General features: G+C 34.0%; 1 long non-coding RNA gene across 1 annotated transcript in view; it reads right to left on the bottom strand.

Moving 5' to 3' along the window:
* Positions 1 to 5435: 5435 nt before the first annotated feature.
* Positions 5436 to 25618, bottom strand: part of LOC309627615 — an 80139-nt gene continuing 59956 nt past the window's right edge. The window contains exon 3 of the long non-coding RNA XR_014243857.1: positions 5436 to 6108. This is a non-coding gene — a long non-coding RNA (uncharacterized lncRNA). The remainder of the gene's footprint in view (positions 6109 to 25618) is intronic.

Below are 25618 nucleotides of genomic sequence, written 5' to 3'. Positions count from 1 at the left end.
CTCTTAATTCCTTCCTCCCATCCCTTGTAGCATTGCTGTCATTCAGTTCACTTATATATTCATACCCAAGCATATATACACATATAAGATGTATACGTAAACATATATAATCAAGTACATGCTATTATTTTGAACTTACATGCTTGATCAATAAGAAAAATAAGTGTATTTACTTTCACTTATTCCTTCTCTGATGTTCTTCCCTTATTATAGAGATCTAAGTTTCTGACCTATATTACTTCCCTTCTCTTTAAAGGACTGCTTTTAACATTTCTTGCAAGGCAGGTCTATTGACGACAAATTCCCTCAATTTTTGTTTGTCTGAAAGACTCTCCTTCCCCTCACTTTTGAAGGATAATTTCCAGGGTACAGATAGGTTGATGATCTTTCTCTGACCATTTAAAATAGTTCACTCCACTCTCTTGCTTCTATGGTTTCCAAAGAGAAGTCAGACTTTAATTCTCATCTCTGTTTCTGTATAGGTAAAGTATTCCCCCCACACCAAATCCTGGCTTTTTATTTTCTCCAGTATTTCATTTTTGATTTTCAGTAGTTAAAAAGTGATATGCCTAGGTGTAGATTTGTTGGCATTTATATGGCTTGGTTTTCTTTGATCCTCCTGGACCTGTAGTTTGGTATCTGACATTAAATTAGGGAAAATTCTCAGTTATTGTTTCAAATATTTCTTCTGTTTCTCTTTTCCTTCTGGTATTTCCATTACATGTATGTTACAATTTACCCATAGTCCTTGGATATTCTGTTCCTTATTTTTGGGATTTGTTTTCTTTGCTTTTCAGTATAGGAGGTCTCTAATGATGTACCTTCAAATTCAGAGCTTCTTTCATCACTTATGTCTAGTGTGTTATTAAAACCAAAGTAATTCTTCATTGCTGTTGCAGTGTTTTGCTTCTAGTATTTTTTTAAGGATTTCCATCTCTGTTTATACTGCCCTTTTGTTTTTGCATGCTATGTACTTTATCCATTAGAGCCCTCTATCATACAGCAAATTAATCATAGTAGTTTTAAATGCCCTATATTGATAATTTCAACATCCCTGCCAGGTCTGGTTCTGATGCTCTATCTCTTCAAATTTTTCAAACTTTTTTTTGGGGGGGCGGTATTTTTTTTTGCCTTTCAGTATGCCTTATAATTACTTCTTGATAGCCAGACATGATCTACTAGGTAAAAGGAACTGTGGTAAATAGGTCTTTAGTAATGGGGTGGTGAGGTGTTGGGGGAGGGGAAGCATACTATAGTTCTATGACTAGGTCTCAGTCTGTCAGCGAGTCTGAAAGCTCCGCAAGTGTTTCTCATTTTTTTCCCTCCTCCCTCAGGTGGGATGGGATAGCTAGAGTGGGCTGGAGTTAGGGATATCCCTTCCCCCAGTTCCATTAGACTCTGATAAAATCCAAAAAGTTAGGCTCTGGTTAGTTTCTCCTGAGGTCAGGCCTTGTTAAAGAGAACAGAGTGTTCTGGTATATTTCCAAAAGGGTCCCTTTCTTCGCCCCCTGCTGGAAGCATGAGGGGTTATTTTCTGTTATTTCCTGAGAGCCTGGTGGAGCTCATGGAGGTAATCAGTGCCAGGGTAGGAAAACCTGAACTAACAAACTGCTGGTAGCTCAGAGTGGACAATTCAGTTTGAAACCCCAAGGGCACCCAGTCACAGGGAAGCCTGCACTAGCTTTTGAGGTTTATCTCCAGGAGTGCCTGCCACCATGTTCTCACAGTAAATGTTAGATTAAAATCACCTCATGCCTCCAGCAGGGAAGGGGGGAAAGGAACCCTTTTGAAATACAGGAGAACAACACTCTCAGCAAGTCTGCATTGAGGAGAATCTAATTAACGAGAAGAAAGCAAATATATTTAAGCTATGTTTTTATTATGACGTTTTTTCCTGAATATATTGCCAGATGATTTTAGTTAAAATATTATACAATGCTTTCTAAAGTTGTTGGTTTTTAAAATCCAATTCAGACAGAATACATGTGCCAGCTTCCCTGGGACAGCAACCGATACACTCTGTTCATTTATTCTGAGTTAACAGATAACACAGTCTTAGTAACTGAACTCAAGTACCTTTAATCTCATATACCAAAGTGAGTAATGGCTCAGATACGGATTGTTCTAGTGTCACAGAGATTATGCAGCTCCAGGTGAAAAATAGTGAAGGATTGTGTTCTCGTCAGCTGGCTTAATTTTTATACACAATTTTATTTGTAAAAATTTGATCCTAAATATTTCAGATTAAAAAAAATAGTGGTGGTGGGTTTATAAAAATTAAGAAAGTGAGTTTGAGGAAGAAAGAATAGCGAGTATAATTTCTGAACTTCAGGACAATTTCATACAAGAAGTAGAGAAATATGAATGTTAACATGTTAAGTACAGGAAAAGTGATGATCATTTAATTATAAAAGAAGTTTAAAATCTAAATGTTTTATGATAATTGACAGGAATTAAGTTTAAAGATAAAGTTTTATGTTTCTCCCCCAGAGTAAACTAATTTTACATTTTCGTGTTCTTTAGAAACGTTCATACTAAGTAACAAAATTAAGTTAACTTTAGATTGCTGGTTGTGCTTCCCTGGTTGACAGAAATGACCTTATTGCCCAAAGAAATTTAATTACCTATCCATCTGAAAAACTTAATTAGAGCACAGAATTTTGGGTTACTCAGATAGAGTATAATAATGTCTAAAAGATGATGTGCTCTGATATAGAACAGCTGAAATAATGGTAACAAATCAGTGACCAAAAGAATTAAAGAAGAATCAAATCAGCTGAGCAGAGGTTTACTAAACATTGAGGAAGGCTATCTATTCTAAATGCATTTAGTCTTACACAGCAAAGCAATGTCTGGAAAAAAAGTTTTACCTGAGATTTTTAAGATTTTGTGTTTTTTCTACCGTTTAATATGGTTTGGTGAAATAAGAGCCCAGACGGCATGAATCAGGAAACAGTCCCCAATGATTTTTTTTTTTTCTTAGTGTATGTCAACAATGGGTGCATCTTTACATGAATTTGTGAGGAAACTGATATCTAGCTGTGCATAAATCCATGCTATTAAGACATTTTAAATGAAAAAGAGTACTTATAATTAGCATGTATGTGGTAGAAGTCAGCTTCTGAAACTACTAGAAGCTGCTAATTTAGTTCTGAAGTCTTAAAACTTAAAAGGCATGAGAAGTGCTATATATGTGAGAGAATTCATCTGTTGCTACGATTTCTTTTAACCTATCGCTAAATGGCATTTTCATTCCGCATGCTTTCAACTATTCCTTATATTAAAATGACTCTGATTTCTATATTCTCTTTTGATTTCCTAAGCCAAAAATGTGCTAGACAACTAAACATCTCAACAGGCACCTTAAATTCAATAAACATAAAAGTGAAAAATCATGACCCCTAATGAACTTCATTATGATCCAGCCTTTCTGGTTTCTGCTTTTTTGTGGGATTTTTTTGAGAATTAAAAAAAAAAAAAGAATCAATGCCTAGTAACCTACCTACAGTAAAAATCTGGACGTCCTACTCCATTAAACTCCTTTCAACATTGTTGTACCCAGGCCACTTTGTAAAAACCGGAGGAAACTCTACCCAAAACTTGGTTTGAACGTGGCGACAGATGACGACACACATACACCAACAAGGTATGAAAAGATTTATGACTTACATAACTGAGCTCTCCAGGACGAGCAGAGCTGTCACGAGCAAATCCAAAATGGCATAAGAGAACAAGGAAAGCAGCCTGGGTTGAGGCTTTTATTGTGGTCAGGGGGCGGGCCCGGGTGAGGATTCCCAACAGAAGGCAGGCGATTGGGCGGTTTGAATCTCCTACACGTGCTAAAGGGGGAACACCTGGGCTTCCTTATCCTAGTGCCCAGGTGAGAGGCACAGGAAGAGGCAGCGTGAGGCTTAAAAGCTATTTGCAGTCAAGTATCAAAATAGAGTTTAACTCTTTATTACAAACCTCATCCACACAATCACCAACATGTTCTTCCAATGTTACTCCACAAATCTTTCTTAAAGTTTTTCTTTCCTCTCTTACTATCTTATTTTAGTTTTAAGTTATCCTCTTTTCTGAATATATGTGATATATTTCCGACTCATTGGATTACTGTAATTTTGTATTCAAATTCTATCCTTCACACATAGAGTTTCTAGAACACAGCAAGAATTATATACCTTTTTCCCCAAAGCATTACCTCCTCCAAAAACCTTTTGTCCTTAACTAAAACTAAAGGATGTCTTTAACATTGTACATGCAATTTGATTGATCTATTTGTTTATTTTTCTCCTATCTTTTATTTATCATCCATCAATCTACCTCCTTCAATAAGTTCTTTAAATGGGAGCCATGTCTACTAGTTACTGCATCATGTTAATCACCTCTGTGTCTGGCAGAGGGAATGACAATAACAACTGCTGAACATGTGAACATTTGGGGCTCAGGACCACAAAGACCCCAATCATCATCGAAGGCTCCCTATCCATGGAATTACATTTCTTTGATACAATCTGAGATTTAGAATTACATTAAATAGTTAGAATTATTTTAATTAAGAATGAGATCAAAGCTCAAATAATTCAAAACACATTTTCAGTCTTTATGTAATTTAGAAAATATATTTCTAACTAAAGATGAGCAGGTGATAAAGTAAGTTACACTTCTTCAATTTCTCCTTAATGTGTTTGGTGGCTTTTCCCACTGCACACTCTTAGGAAGGGGCTTCACTTCAAGATCACAAAGGCACTGCCTACTTTGAATAAAACTGCATTTGCATAAAAACTCATTAATGACCAAAATACCATATTCTAAAATTTCAGCAAATAATAGCATGTGAATAAAAATTTTTTTAAGTTTTCAACATAACATTTTGAAATGGAAATATTAGACAGAATAACTATGTATGTTCAGTTTTTTCCCAACATGTAATGCATCTGAACCTTTAATTTACCTGCATATACAATAATGGATTTCAAAAGTAACTAAACAGAAATTTGAATATAACTTCATTATTAATTATTTTCTATTATGTTAAAGGGGAGAGACTAAAATATTGCAGAGTACATGGAGTGGTTTTTTTTTCAGTCTTTGTACATGAAATTCATAGTATTTAATGTATTCTTAAAGTATTTGACATGAGAATTCACGTCACTAATATTTGGGAGATATTACCTAGAGCAAAAAAATGCATCTTTAGCAAGATATAATTTTGCTCTACAGTTTGATCCTAGATATTCTCCAAAACTGACAAAGCTATACACTATAAAGATTAGGAATCAAATATCTGTTTTCATTTGAGAGTAATCAGTATATAAAGTAAAAGAGATAAGATCATCCAGGGATTTGATTTAAAAGTAAAATAATTGTAGGTCACTTTTATTTATATTTTACTAATACTAAACTATGAGTCATTATGCAATCAATTAAAAAATTAAAAATCTTCAAATAATTGTCTTCCTGTATTTACATGCAGCAGTTTTACACGATGAGAAATACAGTGTAATTTAAACACAGCACAATGGTCTTCATATGGGTACATGGAGAGTGTTTCATAAATTTGGAAAGTCAATTTAAATCTTCATGTTTATAGTTGTACAAATATTTTTGTGTGCCTCTCTCTCCTTAAGCTAATTTTCAGAGTTCTAAAATAATGTAACAAAAATAAATAGCATACTTGGCTTTCCAAAAAAATCTAAATTACCATATATATGAATTTTAATTGATAAAAAATGATTTAAGTAATTATTATTAAGATATGTTGATATCTTGATTTCATAGTTAAGCTGATTAGATGAGTAACATGCTTTAATAGTAGATAGTTTCTTCAAAGGCATTTTTTAAAATGGTGTCAATTTGTAATTGTGAATCCACATGGAGAAAAATGTTAATGACTGTATGCTTTGATAGTGCCTTCATTTTTCATAATTCAGAGAGAAGTATATAATATACTTCTTTTATCTGGGGCAGAAAATAAAATAAAATGTGAAATTCTGAGGTAATAGGTACCTACCTGAACATCATGGGTGATCATCACTGCTTCCTTCTTCCCTCCAATCACCAATATCCATAACCATGCACTTATCTAAGGACGATGCCATCTTCTTCCTGAGAGGGAGGAGATGGTACATATGGAGATGCACTTTTCCAACAAAAAATCAAGTTGCTGCTTAAAAAGTTGACCAAATGCAGGCAGGCTTTGCAACGTATCCCTCCGAGCTAATGGAGACTGTGGAAATGCTCGTCACATATAGGCCCGTCATGGGTCACTGTTACAGACCTTCAGCCATACAGTAGTTGGGTACAGTTTAATACCCAATGCATAGATTAATAACTTAATTTAGGGTTGTAGTTTTTGAGTGAATTTTTTTAAGTAGTAAGACTCAGCTTCTATGTCTATATTTCATTCAAACCCAGGCAGACTGTTTGTATCCTAGCAAGAAATATTTATTCTTTACCATTCCTACTAAAGTCCATTAAAACTTTCAAAAAGGCCTCAAGAAATTATATTCCTTGGAAAGTCTAGGTCTGAGATAAATGCAGGTGTAACTTCTGATAATACATGTTTACAGTTAGTGGTCTGTTTTGTCCTGAAGAAAAATGTTCTGTCACTGAATTTTATTCATGTTTCTTGCACATCCACATGTGTTGATGGGCATCCACACGGCCCTAGCATTTCTAGAGAGCTGACATGGATTCCTCTCACCTTCATAATAGGGGATTTTTTTCAGTTGAAGTATAGTTGACTTATTAGTTTCAGGTGTCCAACATAGTGATTTCACATTCATGTGTTACACATTGTGCACCATAAGTCTAGTAATGATGTCACTATACAAGTTATTAAATATTAACTATATTCTGTATGCTGTACATTACACCACCTGACTTATTTATAACTGGTAGTTTCTACCTCTTAATCCCCTTCACCTATTTTGCCCAATCCACACAACCTCTCCTTTGCTGTCTCTTTTTCTTGTCTGATTGCTGTGGCCAGGACTTCTAACACTACATTGAATACAAGAGGCAATAGCGGGTAACCTTGTGTTACTCCTGATCTTAGAGGAAAAGTTTTTAGCTTTTCACCATTGATTATTGTTAGCTGTGGGCTTGTTTTATATATATATATATATATATATATATATATATATATATATATATATATATATGTATATATATATATATATATATATGTGTGTGTGTGTATGTGTGTGTGTGTGTGTATGGCCTTTATTTTGTTGAGGTATGTTCCCTCTATATCCACTTTGTTGAGGGTTTTATCATAAATGGATATTAAATTTCATCAAATGCTTCTGCCACATCTATTGAAATGACGATGATTTTTGTGTATTTTTTTAAATTAGTGTGTCACACTGTTTGATTTGTGGATATTGAACCATCCTTGAATCCCTGGAATAAATCCCTCTTGATCACAGCATGTGATCCTTTGAATGTGTTGCTGAACTTGGTTTTCTAATATTTTGTTGAGAATTTTTGCATTTATGTTCATCAGGGTTATTGGCCTGTAATTTTATTTTTTCACAGAGTTTTTATCTGGTTTTGATATCAGGGTAATGCTGGCTTCCTGGAATGAATGTGGAAGTTTGTTTTCTTCTTCAATTTTCAGAAGAGTTTAAGAAGGATAGGTTTTAATTCTTCCTTAAATATTTGCTAGAATTTCCCTATAAAGTTGTCTTGTCCTGGGCTTTTGTCTGTTGGGAGAATTTTGATTACTGATTCAATTTCATTACTAATGATCAGTCTGGTCAGATTTGCTATCTCTTCCTGATTCAGTGTTGGAAAATTGTTTCTAGGAATTTATCTATTTCTTCTAGGTTGTGCAATTTGTTTGCATATAATAGTCTGCAGTAATCTCATATGATCCTTTGTATTTCCGTGGTGTCAGTTGTAACTTTTCCTCTTTCATTTCTGTTTTTATTGAGTTGGGTCCTCTCTCTTTTTCTTCATGAGTCTGGCTAAGGTTTATCAATTTTGTTTATCTTTTCAAAGAACCAGCTCCCAGTTTCATTGATCTTTTCTATTGCTTTTTTAGTCTGTATTTCATTTACTTCTGCTATGATCTTTGTTATTTCCTTGCTTCTACTAACCATGAGCTTTGTTTTCTTTTCTAGTTCCTTTATGTGTAAGATGAAATTTTTGAGATTTTTGTTTGTTTGCTGAGGTAGGCTTCAATAGCTATCAACTTCTCTTTTAGATGCAGATAATATAATCCTGTCCCACGCTCAGCATTAAACTCGAGACTTGAATTATTAAGGCATATCAAACTTGAAACAGAAACTATGGTTTCTTATTCTGATTAGGTATCATATGTGAATATGGTAATGCTGTATTTAGAATACACTTTATTGTCTTTTCAGATGTTCTAGTTTACTAACTGTAGATGGTTAGAGTAAATGTTCTACTCTGAAAATTTACTACTTGCATCTTGTGTTTGGAAGGGATACAGTAAATTTTAAAACTCCTAAAATTTTTCTCATAGATGCATGAGAATGTTTTAATAGTATTTCATAATATTTATCATTTCAAATTTTAATTTAGTAAAAACAACTATATAACTTACATTTTATTTGAATGCAGAATGTCATGCTTTAGGAAAGAAAACAGTTCACTACTGAGATTTGATGATGTTATTAAATTTCTTTCATTTGTCATTTAATTTACCACTAGATGGACAGAGTCAGGAGTAATATTATAGGTATTAAAACTCCAAAATTCTAGGAGAAATAGAGGTTACACTGCAAACAAAAGTTTTCACTGGTATTGGCCTCACAGTCATGCTGAGAGTTTTAAAATACATCAGCATCAGTGTATCACACCAAAGGAACATGAGATAAATTTGATTCTTTTGCTTTGAACGGTTTATTCCTTTAATCCTGAAACTACTTTCCAATTTTTTAAAAAATAGGTGCACTTTGTTAATATTTTTAGCTTCTACAGCCATATTCAGTGATTATCCAGGGTTAACTGGGTTATGAGTGACTGATTATTTTGGTCTCTCCATTAGGCAACCTAAAAGGTATACAATCAATTTCTGACTTTGAATCACACATGAAAAAGACTAATACTAGCTAAGAAGTACTTAATGCAGAAGACAGAAGTGGAGATTCAATAGACCCTTACAATTTCAGTCCAAGTGTCTACTGAATTAGAGAAAAATCTTCAAAACAGAACACATAAATGTATCAAATTAATTTTCTATTGATTATATACAATTATGTTTATTCTTGAATATAAAGTTATTTAGTTATAGACTATAAAGACTGTAAATATTCATGCTTTGAAAATAAATGCCATTTGTCTGTGATGTTTCAATTATTTTCTCAAAACTTCAGATCTTTTATATGCAGGTATTTCAAGTAGGTCTCAAGCCATTTTATGAAAGCAAATATTCATGTTTGATTAACAATGTATGAATATTTAAGTGCATAATATTATATTGAAACTGAAGTAATTTTAACAGATGTAAACTTGCCACCAATGGAATGTGAAAATCCCAACAGAAAATGTGATTGCAGCTTAAAATCTAGAAGTTTATTTGGATATTATAACTGGCATTTCATGGACTGAAGTAACATGATTATGCAGTGTGTCTTAAAGGTAGTCTATAACAAAATAAGTGTTAACATTCTTTGCATTTTCTTTCTGAAAGTTTTAAAATTCATATTTCATTGGTATATCTGGTATATCATGTATTACTAGAAGCAAACTAATTATTTCTTTAATACAGCAAAAATGCAGCTTTGACCAGCTTCATTATTCTTCCTTGAAATTAAAACTGCCTTCCTGTGATAAAACTATATCAAATTGTTATGAAGATACATTGTGTTTCAGAACCTAGCAAACTTAAGTAGAATTGAAGTTTTTTATGCATGTGAAGGTGTACATTTGGAAGAAAATGCTACATTTTGCAATAATAACTGTCTTGTATTCCCTTTTTTATGATATGCTTGAATGTAGAATTAGACAATGAAAGAGTTACAATATAACCTGTCCATTATTTTATAATGTATAATCTCAAATAAATGTTTCCATAAAATAATAAAATTGACTAAGTATAAATTATGTATATATGTGTACTTTTGTGATCTCTATGTACTAAGCATGAATTAGCATGTCATTGTCTTTGTTAACTAACAAAATGGATTTGTAAACTTACATAAATATTTTCTAGCTCGTGTTGGCAAATTTTACTTAAAAAAAATATTTTCCAAACTCAACTTAACTTTAGTAGCCACTGGCAAAAAAAAAAAAAAGTGGAAACCTCAACAAAATAAATAAGCCCCATGTGTCAAAAAATAACATAGAAGTTGGAAATACTAGATGACTTTTAATAATGAAATAAAGGAAAGCTACGGTACCTATTGCCCACCAGCTTACTGAAGTATTATTTGATAAAGCACTGCTTTGGAAAAGTAAGACAGCAGAATTTATCCTACAGTATACTAAGGACTGATATGAGTTAATTCTAGTCAGATTGAATCAATATTCTTATGTCAGACTAAATTAGACCCTGCTGTAAGAAATACCCAGGATAAAACTAAGGGTCACATACAAAACCAACACACCAAAACTACAAAACATTTTTGAGAAGAGTTAACAGAAAACTAAATAAGTGGAGGGATATTTTTTGTTTGGAACATTTCACATTTTAAAGATGTCAATCCTGTTAATGCATTCTCTGCCAAAATACCAATAGTGCGCACTCGCTCTCTCTGATTAAAATAGCAAAATCAACCTTGAAAGAGCATAAAGATGCATGATTTCATCTACCAGTTATGAAGGGCTACTGAAAGAAAAACCCTCAAAAAATCTACAGAAACCAAGAGAGGGTGGTATAGATGCTAGGGTAGCAGATTGGAACAGAATAGAAAGTCTCAAAACCAACCTACATGTACAGTTAACTGATAACATTTCAGTGTAGCGAGGAGAAGATGGTCTCTGCAATAAATTCTGTTGGGTCAACTAATTGTGCATATGGAAAAATTAAATATTATTTTACCTGACACACAAATATTAACTCTTAATGAATTGTATATTAAACTATGAAAGTTAACAAATTACTTAAAAATAATAAAATGTTTCTATTAACTTGTAAGCAAAGATTTTTTAAACAGGACACAAAAGTGCTATTCATAAAGAAAATATATTGATAAATTTGACAAGATTATAAGTTTTTTATTCAAAAAGAAACTATAAGAGAATGAAAAGGCAAACCACAGAGTGAGAGACAATATTATAATATATATATATCAAAAAAAGGCCTGTATACTTTTAAAATTAAAAGTAAAAAAATAAGTAAGAATTGGGTAGGCTCTACCTGATGAAGTATTCCCAAATAGCAGGTATATATGTGAAGATGTGTTTAAATTCACTAATAATTATGGAAATATAAATAAAACCTCAATTCAGCATCACTACAGCCCATTAGAGTGGTTAGAGTGAGAAATACAGACAATACTACGTGTTGATGAGAATATGGTAAAAATAGAATTCTTATACACAGCTGATGGAAGGGTAACTTGACATATATCCTTTAGAAAACCATTTAGCAATAATTAACCTAGACCAAACATCTGCAAACAAAATGGTACAGTACCTCCACCTTAAGGTGGAAATACATTCATGAGCACACTAAAACACATGTTGAAGATATTCATAGTAGCACTAATCCTAATAGCAAAAAAATGTAGAAGTAAAATCACGTGTCCATTGATAAGTATTTAGATAAATGTAACTGAGATATATTCATACAACTTAATTATAGCAATTAAAATGAGCAAATTATATCCATACACAACAAAGTGGATAGGTATCAAAAACACAGCATCACAAGCAAGAAGCCAGTCATAAAAGAATATAGATTATATAATTCCTTTTATCAAAAATTAAATAACAAGGGAAATTATTAGGAATCAGGATAGTAGTTATACTGGAGCAAACAGTAACCAGAAGGAGAAACAAACGGGGCCTTTAAGGGTGTGCTTATGTTCTATCTCTTTATCTGTGTGCTGGTTTTATGGGTTTATTCAGTATGTAAAAATTGAGATGCACAATTTTGGTTTTTAAAATTTTCTCCTGGTATACTATATACTGATAACACTTTGCTTAAAAGATAATACAAATGTCTACTGGCTGTTATAAATATACAACTCCATTATTATACTCTATACAGGGCTTTAAGTGAAACATGAAAAGTATTAATAACAACAGTAAAAAGCTGTGTCAAGGCCTCTGAGTGCTGAGATGAAATCTTACAGCTTTGAGTAAAGATTTTAAAAAGAAAACAATATTGCAAAAACATATTGTTTTCAAATCAAGAAGTGAAAAAAAAAGTAATAACAAAATAAGCCTAAAGAAAATAGAAAATAGCAGGGAAATAGTAAACAGGGACATGAGTGCTTCCACTTTCTCTGTGTATGTGGGGTTTTTTTTTTTTTTAACATTTATTTTTTCCTTCCAGTTTTCTTGAGATATGATTGAACTGTATAAGTTTAAGGTGTACAGCATAATGGTTTGACTTACATCACAGAATGATGACCACAATAAGTTCAGTGAATATTCATCATCTCATGTAGATGCAAAATTAAGGAAAAACTCTTCCTTGTGATGAGAATTCTTAGGATTTACTCTCTTAACAATGTGCATAGGTAATGTAGAGCAGTGTTAGTTATCTTTATCAGGTTGTACATTGCATCCCTAGTACTTATTTGCCTTATAACTGTAAGTTTGTACCTTCTGACCGCCTTCATCTTATTCTCTCTCCCTCCACCCCCTGCCTCTGGTAGCCACAAATCTGCTCTCTATGAATCTGTTTGTTTTTGATGTATAATTGACCTAAAACACTATGTTAGTTCCTGGTGCACAACAAAGTGATTTAATATTTTTATATATTATAAAATGATCAACAGGATAAGTCTAGTTACCATCTGTCACCATACAAAGATATTACATTATTTTTGATTATATTCCCCACACTGTACATTTCATACCCATGACTCATTTATTTTGTAACTGGAAGTTTGTACCTCTTAATCTCTGTCACCTATTTCTCTGTTTATGGTTTTAATAATTAAAATACATGTAACAAATATGATGTAGTATTGAAACTGGCTATATCTAAGGAATGAATTTATAGATGCCTTTTTTAATATTTTTTCTTTTTTTTTAATGTTCTTTTTTATTTTTATTTTTTTAATATCTTGTTTTTTTTGTTTTTTGGTTTTTTTGGCCATGTGGCACGGCATGCAGGATCTTAGTTCCGACCAGGGATCAAACCCATGCCCCCTACGGTGGAAGCGCAGAGTCCTAGCCACTGTACCACCATAGAATTCCCTTAATATTTTTCCTTGTGGGTCTTTGAAATGTTTTATAATAAATTATTAGATGAATAAAAATGTATATTTGGCTTAGCTCTCTATCATAAATCATAAACATTTCTGCTGAATTTTTCTGTTATTCAATCAAACGGCGTAAGGACTTTTTCTCCACTAAAATGTTTTAAATACAGAAAATTTTTACCCTTTACACACCTTTAAGTTTATATAGACATCATGGAATGACGAATATTTTTAAATGGTCACAGGAGTCAGGGAAACATAGTTACTATGGGGATAGTGCCAGCTCATAAATTGTACTTATTGTTCAAATGTCTCTGAAGTCACGATTAACTGCATGCGTTTTTCACCTAGAGCTAAAACTTTGCTCCCTACACCAAGATCAAAACGTTAATGTGCTTTCTATCTTATGTAACAGTAGTTCTGTCTGTTTTCTCCTGAAAGCAGCTTATGCAGCTTAGAATTAAAGGTGCCTTGGAACTTTTCAAAACATAAATTAAAACCTGAAGCTATATTTATGCTCCAACGATAACTTTGAATAAAATGTCTCTTTAACCTCAAACATTTGAATAACTTTGATGTAAATTTCCCCATTTTCATTATTTTTCTGCACTTCAGGCTCAACTTTTAAAGTAAATTTTTGTTCTAGCATGCACATTCAATCTAGTCCAGATGGAAATTGATACACACATATATAATACAAATGAATGCTTCATGTGTGCATGTGCATCTATATCTATCTTCCCACCTACCTACCTATTTGCATGTCATACTTCTAAAATTAGCATTGTTTCAATTTGTTTGGTCCTACTTTGAAATATCTAATAAAATTAAAAGAATGTGAGATTTTAAAATGTACTAAGAGATGCATTTTCTAAAATTTTAAGATAATTTATAAATATTTCTTATGCTTTCTATTTATTTCTATCTACATTATATACTTTGTTCAGAATTCCACCATCTGTGGTAAAAAATGGCAATAATCACTTAATTCATCTTCCTATTTCCAAACATAACCCATCAAATCCATTATCTACCTATCTATCACAAGTACCTTTTAAAGAATAATTTAATTATTTGATAAATACATTGTCCCAATAGATAAAGTCCAAAGTCTCTTCCATAACACACAAAATCTGACACTCATTTACACCCTCAACTAACCTGTTCCCTTCTTGCTTAATCATCATCAATAATAAAGTGCTTTCTCATTTACACAATCTTATTTCACTCTTCTGTGTCTTTCTTTATGCTTCCTACATGAATGACCATATTCCTCTTTACCATAGTTTTTATTTTTCATTTTATTCTTAAGTTCTCACCTGTTTCTAAAAAGCCTAGCCATATCCAATCCCTGTATTTTTTTCCAAATACATCCTTCACTCAGCTGAGATTGCCTCTCATCTGTTCTCTGTAATACCCTACATTTCTATATACTTATCACTGTCTCCGAAGGGTAGATAATTTATATATATCCCAGTTATTGAATATACATATAACAATATACAAATATATATATTCACATACATACATACATATATACAATATTATAAACATATATGCACATATGTGTATATATAACTGCACATAAATGTATACACATATCTACATGAATATGTAATTTTAAATGTTTCAATATTAATGTGTGGTGGTTTTATTACTCATTTAAATGCCACTGAGGAAACTGAGCTCATTCATTTGTCTCTGTTTAGCTATATAATAGAGAGCATAGATTTGAACCCAAGAATACCTGAGCTAAATAAGCTAGTGCTTATTTCACAATGCTACATGTTTCTAATTGATGTATCAGAATTAAATGAAGTGAATCATCATAAGATAAATGGCTCAGTATCATATTTTAAACAAGAAACTTGTTTTTCAACTTTTTTTCCTCTGAAAGTATTTTCATACCCAAAATACATAATTATTATACATTCCAAAAATTATTAAATATGTCATTATGATTAATTTAAATTATTTAAACTGATATATAATTATGGAGTTGGCAGATAATATCCATAATCTTAGTGAAAGCTAATACATAGTTACTAAAGAGTTCAAAAATATTATTAAAATTGAATTCAATTAGAAATAAAGAAGCTGATTTCTAAATATGAAAGACATTTTTTTACTTCAAAAATTTTCTATGTAAAATGTATAGATCCATGAATGAAGCAATTAATTCATATATCCAAAATTATACCAGAGTACTGTAAAAACATTTACTATTTGTAAAAGGAACTAAATTAACTTTTCTTTATATTGACATCCATTACATCATCAGGTTTTCTTCCATATGCATAAAACATAATTTGGTGTCATAAATCTAGAGGCAGCCAAAAATACAAGCCCACATATAACATCCTCCCTATGCAAATTGTGCATCTGTTGCTGTATAAGGAGGCCAAATACTTTCTCCAACTAGACTCAGAAATCCATAATACAGGAAAGATAAAATCAATCAAAACCAAATTCTATTAGAAATATTTAAAATGGTAATATATTCATACAATATCATTATGTGCATGGAGTCACTAAATTTCATAGGATATTTGGACATTAAATCATACTTTCATAATCCAATACCCATTGTTCCCAACAAAGAAAAGTTTCCTTCGCATTTTAATCAGTATAATTATTACTTCTCAAACTATTTTACATTATCATATTAACAATTTCTTTTCTGGTTAATATTAAAATCTTCCCAATAGTCATCTATAACAGGAGGTTAAAGCAAGGGTAAAGTAACATGACATTTTTCTTAAATTTAAATATTATATAGAATCATTTTCTCTGTATAAGGAAATATTGCTTGTATACTCATGCTTTTATTTGCATTAATAATATGTATGACTTAAACATAAACAATGCTTTATAGTTTTAGAAACATGTTTACATAACTTTTTTTTTTTTTTTTTGGCTGCTCCACAGGGCATGCGGGATCTTAGTTCCCTGACCAGGGATCAAACCCGCGCCCACTGCAGTGGAAGCGTGGAACCTTAACCACTGGACTGCCAGGGAATATATTAAAAAGTCTGGCTCCAGGCCTAGATCCTATGTGTGATCTTTCAATTCTGACTGTAGGTCATCACAAGGCTTCACCTAGCAAGTCTCAAAGGGGAAAACAGCCCTCTGTGCACAAGACTGAGTGCACATCTAAGGCATTACAGTTTTCTGGAGAGAGATGTAAACCCAGATCCACTGACCTCCTCTAAGTCCCTCCCTGGCCAGCCATGCTCTGAAGCCTGTTTCTATTCTTAGCCCAGGTGTCTTCATTCAGAGGCCTCCTGGTGGAGGGGATGGAAGTTTAGGTTGAAGCACTGTTCAGGAGCTCCTGCTTAGACCTCCTTTTGGGGTAGGGAAGCTTTGACTAAGATACTTCTCCACTCTAACTCAGTACTTTTCTACTCCTAGCCCTTCCCTCTCTCCCACCCCCAAGCTCCCTGGGTCCACAAAATGTCAGGAGTCTTTTATTCAAGTCTTCTCAGCAGTGAGAGTATTACCCCCACTTGTGCTACATGTCATCAGACTGACTCTTCCCAATACCAGTCCAGGGGAAAAATGGAACATTCCTGCCTCTCTTTTTGGCTTCCTGCCTACACTGTTGCAGTAAATGAATAAAGGCTTGATTCTCATTTTCAGTTTGGCTCCTTGTCCTAACTGACCATTTCTACACCCAGCAGTTCATAACTTAATCTTATGTTTCTCCCAACCACTCTGTGAAGACAGTTGATCAACTATTAATCCCAATACATCAAAGAGAAAATCTGATACTCATGTAGAAAATTATGTGCTTTAAATATAAGACATGTTTTACTGAATTCTGCCAATGACATTTAAGATTTGTTAAATGTGCATTGCTACTAGGTTTGTGCTTCACTAAATACTTTTGAATTTATTATCTACATATTTAATAAGAACTGAGTGATGTTAGGTATTAACATTATTCACAGGAGAAACAACATCTAATACTTATGTTGCCCGTGGGTAGAGCTCAATACAAAAGTAATGATCTCCAGAATATACAATTTATGAAACAATCACTGATACCGACCTCTCTTTACGAAGTGATTTGTATTTTATTCTAAAGATGTTTCTGAGCCTATCTATTGCAATTGTTTTTTCTCCTAAGGGTATGATGCACTTGCATCAATGTCAGTGACCAGAGATTCACTATAAATAATCTGTAATGATGAGGCAGGGGAAAGGGATGTAATTAGAAGGATTCATGACAAGGGGTTCTCTTCCACCCCCCACTAGGGTGTCCTGCCACGTATTGTCACCAACGTTTTAGATCACTGATAAAACAAATAAAAACAAAATCAACAACAACAAAAAGAAGTGAAAGCCAAGCACTCTGCACCCCTTCTCAAAAGTATATTTTTTAAATGTTTACTTTGTATAGTAATATAATAGTAATATATTTCTTGTTTCCAAACTTAAAATTCTCAAAACAATACACTGTAAAAGTCTAGTTTCCATCCTTGTGCCCCAAATAAGTAGTCCTGAATCTAAACGCAGATAAAAAAAAACAGTGTCTTGAAGAAAATTCTGAAAATACTGTATGCATATTTGAAACAACACATATATTCTGTTTTTCTGCTTTTTTTTCACACTAATGGCATTATAGTATTAACAATATTCAGTAATTTACTTTCTTATATTTATATCTATTTCATATATTTATGTCTGTATTCTTAGTGGTCAATTCATACCAGTGCATATACCCATTCCTCATTCACATTTCAGCTACACAGAAACTTGACTGACATAACTTATTTACCCAGCAATAAATGGATGAGCATCTTGTTTCAACATTATTTTGCCATCAGAAATAATGGTGCAATCAGCAACAGTGCAATAAATAACTCTGCATATATTACTTTTTGTATGTACAAATATATCTGTAGAATCAACTACTTGAATGAAAATTACCAGGAAAAATGATTGTAGAATGGCATCTTTGAAAAATATAGTTTTAAAGTGATTTATTTGCTATTAATTACTTAATGTCTGTGACAACCACTAGAATATTAGCTCTTTAACTCTGTCTTTGATAAAATTTAGTGCCACTCCAAAGTGTAATAACACTGTTTTGCATCATGTCCTTGTTATTGAATGAATGAATTCTATGGACATTATGAAATGACAGGTTGCTTATCTAATAGCTGCCTATATATCCTTAAGCTACATACTCTCTCTCTGGAACACTTGGCATCATTAACTATTTTTTCCATTTTGAAACATTTTATACTACTATTGGCTTCTTTTGGCTTACCACTCTCTCCTAGCTTACACCTTTATACTATTGGCTTAACCTCTTATGCTACTGGCTTCTCTTTTTCATTTTTTTGCTGTTGTTCCCTGGGCCTTGTTCAAATACCTAAATGTATTTGTTGGAGTGCCTCATGGACTCATCTATACTTATCTAAATAATCTCATCTGGTCCCTTGTTTTTACTTACCATGCTGTGCCTTCCCACAGACATACCTTCAGCACTGATCTTTAGATGTTCATGTTAAACTGCCTTCCTGGATGTTTGAAAACATCCCAGTTTTAAGTGCATCACACCACCACTACCCACTCTGTTGCAAATGCCGGAATGCACTACTAATATGCATGTCTAGGCCAAAATTCTCTCTTAGCTACATTATTCACTAGGCTCCTAACTTTTCTTGAATCTTGTTCCCCTAAAAATCCATTCTTCCTAGAGCAGACACAGTGATCACTTACCATGCTAACGCAGGTACCGTCACTTCTCTTCTTCAAGCCATGGAGCGGCTGCTCACTGTTCTTGCTTTCCTTTCTTATGTCATCCACTCTTCTTCCTGATCATCATTCTCTGTCAGGCACAGTGGTCACCTTTACATTCTACTATTCATTTGTCAAATATTTATTGAACAACTATTATGTGCCAGTCTTTACCTTCACTGACAGGAACACTGCTGATAAAAAATGGGAGGTAGTCAAAAGGTACAAACTTCTGGCTATAAATAAATAAGTCATGAGGATGTAATGTACAGCATGTGACTATAGTTAACAATAGCATATTGTGTATTTGAAAGTTGCTATGACAGTAGATCTTAAAAGTTCTCATCACAATGAAGAAAACAATTGTAACTATGTATGGTAATGAATGTAGCTAGACATTTCATAATATATACAAATAATGAATCATTATGTTGTACACCTGAGACTAATGTAACATTATGTCAATTATATCTCAATTAGAAATTTTTTAAAAGGGAAAAATCCCTGTTTTTATAATGCTTAATTATTTTCAGAGGAAAACAGGAAATAAAACACAAATAAATACATAATATGGCAGTGGTAGAAAGTACTAAGAATGAGGAAAAAATAAACAGGTTAAGGTTAAGGGTCATAAAGTGATGAGAGATACAGTATTTACAATAGGGTTGCTAGTAAAAGCCATAGCTGTACTGAGGAACAGAACAGTAGGATGAAAGAGGAGCATTTACAAAGGACCTGAAGCAGGAACATTTTCTGTGCATTGAAAGAAGAATGTGACCAATGTGGCTGGAATGGTATAGGTGAGTGAGCAAGGAGAAGGAATTGAGGATAGTTTATCAGGAGGGTAAGATTATGTAGAGCCTTGTTTGATATGAAAGTTCTTTGGCTTTCATTGTGAGAGTAGAACCACAGAGATATGACACGATCTAACTTCAGTTTTGGAAAGATCACTCTCAGGGTAATGTGGAAACACAGTGGGTGGATATGGAAACAAGGATAAAAAGAAGGAGACTTTTTGGAGGCCAACGCAAAAATCTAAGTAAAGGTGATGGTGCCATGAACAGGCTAAACAGTGGAGTTATTCAAAAGTTATCTGATTCAGAATGCATTTCAAACTAGATTTGCTAAAGAATTTCATGTGAAAGATGAAATAGAGGCATCCAGGATGGAACTGTGCATTTTTGTTGTTGTTTGTTTTTAGCTTAAGCAATTAGAAGATGCAGCAAATTGACCAAGTTTAGAAAAAGCAGCTATTGGGGGGTGGAGTCTTGCCTTGTTCACAGGTCAGTTATCTGAGGTGGATCCAGAAAAGGGGAAAAAGGGCCGGCGCCCCTCGTCTCTGCCTGCGCTGGGCCTGCGGTGGGCTCTTGGTGCTCCAGCCAGGTGTCAGGGCTGTGTCACTGAGGTGGGAAAGCCAAGTTCAGGACACTGGTCCACAAGAGACCTCCCAGCTCCACATAATATCAAACGGAGAAAATCTCCCGGAGATCTCCATCTCAACGCCAAGACCCAGCTCCACTCAACGACCAGCAAGCTACAGTGCAGGACATCCTATGCCAAACAACTAGCAAGACAGGAGCACAACCCCATCCATTAGCAGAAAGGCTGCCTAAAATCATAATAAGGCCACAGACACCCCAAAACACACCACCAGACGTGGACCTGCCCACCAGAAAGACAGGATCCAGCCTCACCCACCAGAACACAGGCACTAGTCCCCTCCCCCAAGAAGACTACACAACCCACTGAACCAACCTTAGCCACTGGAGACAGACACCAAAAACAACGGAAACTATGACCCTGCAGCCTGCGAAAAGGAGACCCCAAACACAGTAAGTTAAGCAAAATAAGAAGACAGAGAAACACACAGCAGATGAACGAGCAAGGCAAAAACGCACCAGACCTAATAAATGAGGAGGAAATAGGCAGTCTACCTGAAAAAGAATTCAGAGTAATGATAGTAAAGATGATCCAAAATCTCAGGAATAGAATGGAGAAAATACAGAAATAGGGAAAAAGAAACAGCCAGTGAGGTTGGAGGATGGAGTTAGAAAATATTTCAAGGAGGGAATGATCAGCGCTGTCAAATGCTGCCAAAAGTTCAGGAAGATGAGGAAGAAAGAGTGAATATTGGATTAGGCAATGTAAAGGCTTTGATGACCTTGAGAATGGCCTTTTTTGTGGAATTATGGGTATATTAGCCTGAGTAAAGTGTGTTCGATATGCAATTAGAGGAGTGCCAGTGAAGACAGGGAACATAGACAACTCTTTCCAGGTTTTTAGTGTAAAAGAAAAAAAAAAACATAGTTTCTACAGTGATGTGAGGTCAAGAAAATATTGTTTTAATTGAGATGGGGATAACATAGCATATGTGGATAACAATGGGAATGATCCAGTAGAAAGTGAAATTTTAAAACACGATGTGACACTGCAAGAGAGAGAGGTGGCAGATGCAATTAAGAATGGATGGGCTTCCAGGGTACTTTCAATTCTTTCAGTTTCTGCTTTGGCTAATTTGAGGTTCTATTTTTAGTGTATAAACATTTAAGATTGTTATTTCTCCTTGGTGAACTGACCCTTTTATCAATATATAATATTTTCTTTTTTCCCTGGTAATTTTCTTTGCTTTGAGATTTACTTCTGATAGTAATATAGCTACTCAAGCCTTCTTTGATTAGCTTTTGCAGAGTATAATTTTTTCTATCTGTTTGACCTTAAACTATCTATATCATTATTTTTGAAGTGAGTTTCTTATAGACAGCATATAGTTGGGTCATATTTTCTTAATATTCTTTGACAATCTATGTCTTTTAATAGATGTTTTAAAATAATTTACACAAATGTAATTATTGATTGATTTGGACTTTTTTTTTTTTTTGGCTGCACCATGCGCTATGCGGGATCCTAGTTCCCCAACCAGGGATTGAAATCGCACTCCCTGCATTGGACGCATGCAATCTTAACCCCTGGACTGCCAGGGAAGTCCCTGGACTACTATTTTTTGTTATTGGTGTTCTTTCTTTTTTGTTCCTTTGTTTCCCCTTTTCTGTTTTATTTTGGGTTATTTGAATATTACGTTCCAGCTTAATTTATCATTTGTAATTTTGAGTATATCTCTTTGTATAATTTTTTTAGTTGTTATCCTAGGACTTAAAATGCATACAGACGATTTAAAATCAACATTTTTTCTACTTCAAGTGAAATTATATACATATATATATATACACACACACACACATAAACTATACATATATACTATGAATATATTCTCCTCTAGAGTTCTTAAAGCACGTTTAGCAATTGAAGCGTGTGTATGCATATAAATAACATACATATATGTGTGTGTATATATATATTACACAATTGCCAAACATTTGCAAATATTGACTTAAATATTTATCATTTCTGTTGCTCATCCTTCCTTCCTGATAGTCCAGTCTTCTAGGTTTCCTTCTGGTATCATTTCCTTTCTTTCTGAAGAACTTTCTTTAGTAACAATTTTAGACCTTATTTGCTGGCTATGAATTTTCTTAGTTTTTCTTCATCTGAGAATGTATTTTCACTGGCTATAGAATTTAGCATTGACAGTTCTTTTCTCTCAATACTTTAAATATGTTGTGCAACTCCATGGTTTCTGATGAGAAATCTCTAATTATCTGAATTATCGTTACCCTAAAGGTAATACTTTGTTTCTCTCTCTGCTGCCACTGCAGTCACCAATGCCATGGCACTGTCTATGATCCGGGGCACGAGGAAACAGAAAAAGGTAGAAGAAAAAAGAGTTACAGGGGTTTTTCTCGACTCACTCTGAGCTTTAGAAGTTGAGTTTCCTGCTCCTTAAGCCCAAAGTAGAAAGCTTCTCCTGGAGCTCTCTGTCTGCACCATCACATTCTACCCAGGTTTCCAGCTAAGCTAAGTTCACGTGAGGGGGCTAGAGGCATCAGAGAGGAAAATAAAAATTAAGATCACGTAGGTTCAATGGTACTTCGAATCTGGTCAGGCAGTTTCTGTTTACTTTTCAATCCTCAAATACTTTCCCCACTCATTCTGTCTAGATCTCATTGTTGCATTCCAAGGTAGAGTCAGGGTGGCATATGTGGACACCATATTACCTGGATAGTATCCTAAGGAAATTTCTTATGTTTTCACCTAGGATTAAGGAAATAAAGGATCTATAGGAATAATTTAAATGGAAAATGAAAGCAAAGAAAGTTTTCCTGTTTCCCCCTTATTGTTTTCTTCTACATTTCAGTTAATACATAGACTATTTCAATACACCAAGTATACCTATTTTATATCTGCTATCATATGCACTGTTTCTCCCATCTTCTACACAGGTATATTATGTTTTGTACCTGTCTTTAACCTAACCAAGAGACACTGATTTGAAACAATTCTGTTATCCAACCTACCCAACCTACTCTGGGAATGATTTGATCAGTATGTCTGTGTTTTGTATGTCCAAAGCCATTGTAAAAAAGTTTGAACTTATAAAAAAAAATGATGGATAAATGTGTTGGGGTATGTTCATATGTCTGAGACAATTTGTAAGAATATTAGGTCTGTCTAAAATGCTTCTGAGTCAAATAACTGAAAGAGGGTATGTCACCAAAACCCTGTAATGGAGTTTCCCTACACTGACTACTACTCAAATCCCAGTTCCTCTATCAGAGTCACCAAAGTCATTCTCATGCAATGGTTTCATTTTCTGTGAAAATCACAAACACAATCACTCAAAAATATCTGCAGTCACTACACTATGAGGTTGTAGACAATTTGGATTAACTGTCTTATAAAACTGATGAATGTTAAAATGTTCTTTGTGTTAGTTACAGGATGTGCTTACAAGCAAAATTACAGTCATGGGAATAGCTGATAGTTTCAAGAAATAAAATCACCCATTTCACAATATTTTCACAACTAGAAACCAAAGAACACAATTTTGTGATGTGAGGTGTAATGAAAAACATGTTATCATCAATTCAAACTATTTATATTTTTATATATAAAGTGAAAGCCTGTAACTTTAAATCTAACAGTGAGGAAGTGAGAATACTTTGTGCTTGTAATGAGATTTCAGTCAGTCAGTGGAAGGATAAGGCAAGCTGTGCTACCTTTGCCAAACTGTCAGCTTATATAACTACCTTGTGGGAAAATCACTACTAATGTTTGAGAATTCCTAATGCCTTAGAGCTCTCTTCATGTGCTATGACATGATAATAAGCTATGCCAGGCTGTGTGGGCTCTGTCTCTGCCAACTCATGAATATATTTTTCAAAAAGTTCCATAAACAGACGGGAGTCTAAGCTGCTTCTGTCTTCAGAGCCTTCTGTCAAGAATTTAGAAGCTCTCTTGTTGGAAAGACAAAATTAAATCGAAGCCAAATTGAAAATGTCAATCCTTACCAAGAAAATAACATTTAGGTCATAGTCAACTCCAAATGGTCTCAACATCATAAGAAATTGTAATTTCTAATCCAAAATATTTGAATATCTAAATCATATATTAGTGAGGTGTATTCTGAGCTCTGTAAAGTCTGTGAGGAAGTATCATACTACTCTCCTGCTTCGCCAAAGCAGTGTTATGAGTAACCTGGCTGTTTCTTTGTTCTTTACGGTTTACGCTTCTACTTTTTTCACCTGAGTTCCTTACTTCTAGACTTCTTTTAAATTGATGTTGAAGGGAGAATAAAGTTAATTGTCATCATGAAGAGGTAGAAATATATGCTTGCTTGTTTGTTGTTTTTTACTTATGTTGCAACTTGCAGAGTCATCACTATATTGGAATCATAATATGGTAGACTGCAAAATTTGCCACAAATCCATCCTTTCTTTGTGCCCATATCCTTTGTTAGTGCATCACTTTGCCATATGATTTCCTTTGACCAATGGGATATTAGGGAATTTGACATAGTGGGGCTTGCTTATTGGTTGCTTCAGGAAATGTAATGGACTTGGAGAAGCATCTCTCAGATCCTCCTTTATGGGAGGATGTATTTTCCAGCTTCAGGGAGTGCGGTTAGCAGACTACCTACAGTTATCAGCTCCCTCAGAGTCTACCTCAAAGATTCATGTTGCTGGAGGTGAAACCTTTAGGACAGTCACTACTCAATCTAGGGCTCCCAGATGGGCTGGAGTGAGGATTCACTGGAGCTATTTCACAGTCTGACTTCTCTCTCTCCCCAAATATGCTTGTTTTTGTTTCTGTTTATAGATGTTGGTCACAAATAAACATCATGCACCCCACAATCCATCTCCAAATCTGATCCTGAAAAATCCATCCTGAGACAGAACTCCATCACCACGTAAAGAAGCCTGGGTTAGTCTGCTAGAAGAAGAGATAACATGCAGAGAATAGATGAGCTACTCCAGCTGAGGCTCCACTGAACCAACCAAACAGTAGCCAACTGGTTAACCGATTAAAGACACGGGAGTGAGCCCAGCTGAGAAGAGCAGGAAAATCACTCAGCTGAGCCCAACCCTGGTACAGGTTAGCAGTTTGTGATGGGATTAATG

Source organism: Balaenoptera borealis, assembly GCF_965194805.1.
Source record: "Balaenoptera borealis genome assembly, chromosome: 4".
NCBI classification, from domain to species: Eukaryota; Metazoa; Chordata; class Mammalia; order Artiodactyla; family Balaenopteridae; genus Balaenoptera; species Balaenoptera borealis.
Note: the sequence above shows the minus strand (reverse complement) of the source record. Positions and strands in the feature narration are given on the sequence as shown.